Consider the following 8,015-nt stretch of genomic DNA (forward strand, 5'->3'; position numbering starts at 1 on the left):
AAGACTTATCTGCCTGCAAAAACAAAATTCAACACTCTTTAAAGGGGAAAACAAAAACCAAATGGGTACAGACTATAGTGCACAATACTCAGTCTGCAAAAATTTTGCTAGACAAGCCAAGAAAGAGGCAAATGTGATCTATAATAAGGAAAAAAAATATCAGTCAGTAGAAACAAACCCAGAAATGATAGAGATCACATAATTAGCAGATAAGAACTTTAAAACAGCTATTAAGTTATATTGAAATAATTCAATATGAAAACATATAATATGCTAATAAAACACCTCTGGAAAGATTAAGGGTATATCATATGTTGCAGAAGAAATATTAGTAAATTTGAAAGACATAGTAATAGAAGCTCTCAAAAATTAATCTTGTAGAAGAAAATGATTGAAAAAATAATGAACAGTGTCTTAGTGACTGTGGGTCTATTTGAAGCTGTCTGACATTCCAGTAGGAGATGTGGAGGCAAGGGGAAATGAAAAAATCTGAAGATATAGTGACTAAAAATTCCCAAATGTCATGAAAATTTAAGCTCAATTAATCTCAATCAAGATAACAATGAAAACCTTCACCAGAGGACATCATAACCACATTTTTAAAAATTAGAGTTATAGAGAAATCTTAAAAGTAACCAAAGAGAAAATGACACATAGTTAAAGAAGAACAATAATAGTGAAAAATGAGAACAGACTTCTCATCAGAAACTGCAAGAAGACAGTGGAGTACTATATTTAAAGTGCTAAATGAAAGAAGGCCTAGATTTTTACATCTAATGAAAGTATTCTTCAAAAATGAAGAATGAAATAAAGACTTTCAGACAAAAATGAGTTGAGGTCACTTCTTGCCAGAAGTCTTGAACTATAAGAAATATTGAAGGGTACACTTTAGACAGAAGAAAAATTTCCACTGACAGGAATCTGGATGTCGAAAAGAAATAAAGAATGTAAAATTGATAAATGTATGAGTAAATATAAAATGCTTTTATTTCTTAATTTTTTATACCTGACGCTTCAAAGCAAAAACATTATCAATACACTTTGGAGTTTACAGTATATGAAGAAATAAAATGGAAGTATATTATATTTCAGTTTTCATATATGAAATGGTATATTATTTGAAAACAGATTTGATGTTATAGAAAGATTTGTAAACCCTAGAACAGAAGGGTTTTGGGAAACTTTTTCCATAAAGGGCCAGATAGTAAATAGTTTAGACTTTGTGGGTGAGATGGTCACTGTCACAGTATTCAACTCTGCCATTATAACATCAAATTCACTAGCAAGATAGACTACCATAGACAACACATGAATGAATCCATGACACTGCATTCCAATAAGACTTTATTTATAATAATAATTTGATTGCAAACTGTAGGTTGGCAACTCTTGCCTTGAACAACCAGTAAAACTAAACTAAAACGCTAAAATATATGGCAGACAAATAAACCAATAATGGAGGTATAATGAAATAATAAAAAAATACTCAATCCAAAGGAAGATAGAAAAAGACAAAGAACAAAAATATATGGGTAAAATGGAAAACTATAGCAAGAAAATAGATTGAAACATAGTAATATTGCTAATTACATTAGATGAAAATAGTATATAAACACTCAAAAGACAGATATTGAAGACTGTATCAAAAAAGCAAGCCGCAACAACATGCTTTCTATTAAAATGTCTTTAAATACAAAGACATAGGGGCCTCCCTGGTGGCACAGGGTTAGTTAAAGACGGTACTATCAAGCTATCGGCAGTCACTGCAACATAAGTTCAATCCCCGGCCAGCCAGGGAGCAACCCACATGGCACAGCAGACCTCTCTTGTCTTGCCTGTTGCTCCCTTCAGCAGTGTACTTCAGTAGATCTGCCTGTTCTGCTCCTCTCTCTTTCTGGTGAATCCTCTCACACCCTGCACCCCTGGCCTATACCACAGCTCTTGTATGCATAAATAAATAAATCTTTAAAAAAATAAATATAAAGGCATAGAGGAAAAGGGTAGGGGAAAAAAAATACCTTGAAAACACCAACACCAGTCATAAAATATCTAAACTGGTTATAATAAAACAAAGCAGACGTCAGGAAAAAAAAGGATATGACCAAGGATAACGAAGGTCATTTCATAATGACAAAGGGGTCAATTCACTAAAAAAACTAATAATCCCAAATCCCTACCCCAGATACTCAAAATATATGAAACAAAAGTGGAGAAAACAAAAAGGGGAAATAGACAAATGCATAATAATATTTGTAATAATACTTTTCTCTCAGTATTGATACAGTAAATATAAAGATAGAAAATTGAACAAAGTTATCAGCCAAGCCACATTACTGATATTTAGAGAACATTCCACCCAACAATATCAGAATGCACCTTCTTTTCAAATGCACATGGATTATATAGCAAGAGCTATCATATACACTGTAACAAGTCATAGTAAATTTAAAAGTATTAAAATGTGGTGTATGCTCTTTAAGCAAAATAAAAATACATTAGATATCATTTTCAGACATATGTTTGAAAAATCTCAAATATTTGGAAGTTAAAAACACAGTTCTTGGTAAATTTCATGGGTCACAAAAATAAAATCACAAAGTACATTAGAAAATACAGTGTATTGAAAGAAAGTGAAAATACACTTCAAGATTTGTTGGGTAGAGCTAAGGCAGTGGCCGGAGAGAAATGTATATGTTTTAAGTGCTTATAGTAGAAAATTAGAAATGTTTAAAATCAATGACCCACCTAATGAAGATAGAAAATGAAAACTCTTTAAATCCAAATATGGGGCCTCTGGTGGCGCAAGGGGTTAAGCACCACACTGTGAAGCTATCAGCAGCCTCTGCAGCATGAGTTTGATCGCGGCCGGCCAGGGGGCAACCCACATGGCGCAGCAGACCTCCCCTGACTCGCCTGCTGCTCCCCTCAGCAGTGTACTTTGGTCAATTCTGTTCCCCACTCTGTCTGGTGAATCCTCTCACTCCCCACATCTCTGGCCTGTACCCCAGCTCTTGTATGCTTAAATAAATAAATCTTTAGAAAAATAAATAAATAAATCCAAATATGTAAAAGCAAGGAAATAATTAAAATGAAAGTAGAAATCAGTGATGTAGAAAAAAGAAAAATCAATGAATCTAAAAAATGACTTTCAAAAACCTTGCTACACTCATCAAATAAGCGAGAAAGAAGGCACAAATAACCAATAACAAGAATAAATGAAAGGCATTATTAAAATCCCTACAAAAACTGAAAGAATAAATGGGTAATATCATAAGCAACCCATGACAAATGTTCAACAACTTAAATAAAATTTAAATGAAATTCATAATTTCTCGAAATACTCAAATTGCCTAAACTAGTTCCAGAAGAAATGAAAAACCTATATTGCCCTATATCTACAACAGAATTTAAAATTATTACTAACACAATTTTATAAAGAAAAATAAACTCTTCCAAGGCAAATTACATCAAATATTTAAGGGAGAAAATAGCACCAACCCTACACAAACTATTTCAGAAAAGACTGGAGAGGGAACACTTCACATTTGCTGAGGTTGACCTTAATCTGTTACAAAAACAAAGACTTTACAGAAAAAAGAAAACTATAACCTAGTAACTTTCAAGAGCATACATATAAAAACCTCTTTAAAAAGTAGCAAATAAGGGCCTCCCCGGTGGCGCAGCGTTTGAGCACTGGGTTGCGATGCTGCCCGCAGCCTCTGCAGCGCGGGTTCGATCCCCGGCAGCTCCCCGGCAGCTCCCCGGCAGCTCCCCGGCAGCTCCCTGGCCACCAGAAGAGGGTCCCACCTGGCGCGCAGACCTCCCCTGCCACCCACTGCTCCCCTCAGCAGTGTACTTCAGTCCTTCTGCCTGCTCTGCTCCCCGCTCTAGCTCTGGTGAATTCTCTCACCCTCCCATGCTTCTGACTGTACCCAGTGCTTGAATGAATGAATAAATAAATAAATAAATCTTAAAAAAAAGTTATATTAAAAAAAACTAAAAAAAATTACAAACAAAAAGTAGCAAATAAAACTCAGGAATACATATAAAAGGGGTAACATACCACTCCAGGTGAGTTTACCCCAGGTACTTTAATATATAAAAAGCAACTATGTAATTTAACATATTAACAAAAAATAGAAAAAAATGCAATGGATACAAAAAATGTTTGCCAATATTTATACAATTCGTTATTTTTTAAAAAGGAAAGACCGCACATCTCACCCTAAGAATAGAAGAGAACTTCCTCAACCACCAGATGAAGAACATCAAGGAAAAACAAACAACTAACATAGGTCAAGGTCAATGGCTACTTTCATCCTAACACCAGGATTAACTTATTAACTTAAATCACTGGACTCCCCCCAAAAATACTTTAAATTAATCATAGATTTAACTGCAAAAGCCAAAACTACAGATTTCCAAAAGAAAATATAGAGTATAATCTTTGTAACCTTTATGGTGGCAATTTCTTTTGGACACTAAGCCTGAAAAGAATCTAACAAAACATACCTTAGGTTTAAAACTGCTCTTGTAAGGATACCATCGAAAAGAATTCCAGGCACTGCATAGACTGGGGAAAATATTGTTCAGATATAAAAAGGGCAAAATACAAGTATCCAGAGTATATAGAGAACTCTTAAATTGTAAGAAAACAAACCAATTTTTTTTTTTAAGTAAAAAGTCAGGACGTGTTCCAAAAGAAGATATAGGAGTGACTAGTGAGCATGAGAATTGCCTCAATATTACTAGTTACAAGGGAAAAGTCACTTAAAAACATAGTGAAATTAAGAGGACAGTCATTAAAATGGCTAAACCAAGACTGATAATAGCAACTATTGACAAGAACATGAAGCAATTAAATTCTCATATGTTGTGGGTGGTTAGGCACTCTTTTTTTTTTTTTTTTTTAATAATGTCAAACCTACACCTACATACCTATGCTACCTTGTAGCAATTTCACTTCAGGTACTTATGTAAAGGAATTGAAAACATATGACCATACAAAAAGTTGTACACACATGTTCATAACAGCTTTGTTGCTACTGTCCCCAAACTGAAAACAATTCAAATGATCAACAGGTAAATGGATAAACACAATTTGTTAAATCCATACCAAAAAAAAAAAATACTATTCATCAAATCAATCAACAAACATATCAATCTACTGAAAAATGCAACTACCTGGAGGAAACTAAAATAGCATAATATACAGAAGTATATATACTGTATAATTCCATTGACATGAAATTTAGAAGAGTCTAAACCGATCTCTAATGACAAAAAGTTGTTTGGCAGTTTCTTATGGCCAGGAGATTTTGGGGGTTTGGTCTATTGGATGGACAGAAGGAAACTGGTGGTATATCCACTGTGGTGGTGATTACATGGGTATACACATTGGTTAAAAACAATAAACTGGGCCTCCCTGGTGGTGCAAGAGGTTGAGTCTCTGCACTGTGAAGCTATTGCCACTGCGAAGCTATTGCCACTGCAGCAAGAATTCGATCCCCAGCAGAGGAGCTAACCCACATCTTGCAGTAGACCTCTCCTGTCTCACCCGCTGCTCCCCTCAGCGGTGTATTTCAATCAGTCTGCCTGTTCTGCTCCCTACTTACTCTGGTGAATCCTCTCACTGCTGCCCCCATACCTCTGGCTTACACCCCAGCTCTTCTAAGCATAAATAAATAAATTTTAATAAAAACTAAAATAAACTGATTAAGTTCTAATAAACTGATTAAGCTCTACAGGTACAAGTCTTTCTAAGGGGTCCCAAGGAGGCACACACATTTTTGTACGCTGTCCAATGAATTCCCTGTTCTTTGTTCTGAATTGGTTCTCCACCTCAGTTCTCACGCATTCTTTACCCTCCCATCCCCACGGCTGTTCCAGTTCTCTCCAGCACACTTCCCTGGGAAACTCCAGTGTCTGCTCTCTTCCTCATCCCCTAGTACATAACCAACACAGCGCCATTTTGTACAGAACATTTTACTGAAAGTTTGGTGATAAAGTAGGGAAGTCACATCACAAGAGAGGAAACAATTAATGCTAAATGTCAGACAACATGTCATGGTGTCTATCGTCCACCCCTTGAAGGCAGTGACTCAGGGCCTGCTCACTCTCAGTTGTGGCCTGCTTCCATGGGGCCTGCCTTTCTCTCCCTAATTCAAGCACTAAGACTGTGACAAGGGCTGACAATGGGAAAACTCTCAAGTCCTATTATGTTGTCAAACAGAAAAGTCTAAGTGTTGTCTTTTTTTTTGGACCTCTCTTATCAGATGCAGAGCTCAAAAGGCCAATTAGAGTAACTTCTCAGGCAAAAGAGCACAAAAAGGAAGTTTTCCTTTGGCACCCCAAATTCTTATTAAAACTGCATATAACTATGCCTACATCAGATCCACTAAAAACAAATCTCATGCCTGGAACCTGGAAATCTGCATTCTAAGTGACATACTACCTCATTAAACCTCTCTGCCTTGATTTTTTTTTAGGCAATCTAAAATGAAAAAAAAAAAATCCTTGTTTTATGATGAATCAATCCTACTGACAATACTTCAGTGTCCTTTAAACCTTTAAGTGTCCCCCTTGATTCAGTAGCTGATATCGAAATTCATAACCAGGACTGCTTGCTCTCCTATTCTTCATCTCCACAGCCCACCCTTAAGCCACCAGCCCACAAATTCAAGGGTGGGAGTGAAACTGCAAAAATGCTGTTGTGTCAGAGGCCTTCCTTGGGATTTCCAGATTGTATCGAAGGTCAGTGGTCTGGGAAAGATTTTAAAATGCCGTACTACAAAGTCTGTATGTAGCTGCTCAGAGCACAAAGTAACCCCAAACAATGATCACTGCTCTTAACCACAGATGATTACAGTGGGTAGCCCAGGCCATCAGGAAGTTTTACAGCAAGCTCTCAAAAATACAAATTACCCTTTAGATCTTTAGATCTAGTCGAAGTTGTAGGACAAAGTTCTGGAAAAGTGGCCTGGGCATGTGCCCAGGCATTGCCTGAGCAATGCTTAAGGGAAAACCTTGAAATAGCAAATGGCAGAAATTTCCCTGAGGTTCACAGATGTTCTCCACAAATTCTAGACATGTGCCAAGAACTAAATTTCACTTGGGGGGCCTCTTATCAGCAAGCAGACAAAGATCAAGAATCAACACTAAACATGTGGCTTGATGTAAATAAAACTTTCAAAGCCCTCTCTTTGCCATTTGAGTAACTGATTACATACAGCATGATTTTCTGCCCCCCACTCCACCCCAATCCCACAGATTTGTTTTAATTCTTCTTTGGGGGACCAAGAATGCAGAGAGTGAGGTATAAATGTAGACACTTGCTCTTTAGGCTTTCAATGTGTCTTTCGAGGACACATTGTTCCTTTACTCATGAAAATGACGGTGTTTCTTATGGTTTAGAGAACACTTAGCTCTCTAGACTTTTAAAATTAGTACTGTTTATCATATTTAAAATGCATACTTCTATGTCATTCTTATAATTAATAAAACTTCTATTCAAATTTTGAACTTCACGGAATATAGTTTAGGTGTTCATTTTTACTAGCCATGAGGATGCTTCTCCACAGCTCCTGTGGATTAAAAACAGCCTCAGTTGGGCCTCCCTGGTGGCGCAGCAGGTTGAGTGCAGCGCTGAGAAGCTGTCTGCGGCCTCTGCAGCGCGGGTTCAATTCCCGGCTGGCCAGGGAGAAACCCACATGGAGGGGCAGACTTTTCCTGTCTCTCCCAATGCTCCCCTCAGCAGTGTATTTCAGTCTATCTGCCTGTTCTGCTTCCTACTCTGTCTCTGGTGAATCCTCTCACCCTCAGCGCCTCTGGCCTGTACCCCAGTTCCTGTATAAAAATAAATAAAAATCTTAAAAAAAAAAAAAAAAACAGCCACAGTTAAAATCAACTTAGTGCCTCTCTGTTCATAGGCCCTTTCTATTTATTATGGCCTTCAATCTGCAATATTATCCTATGGAAAAGTTTCTGTGTTCACCCCACATTTTGTAGATAAGGAC

This window comes from Talpa europaea (assembly GCF_964194135.1).
Source record: "Talpa europaea genome assembly, chromosome: 9".
Lineage (NCBI taxonomy): Eukaryota > Metazoa > Chordata > Mammalia > Eulipotyphla > Talpidae > Talpa > Talpa europaea.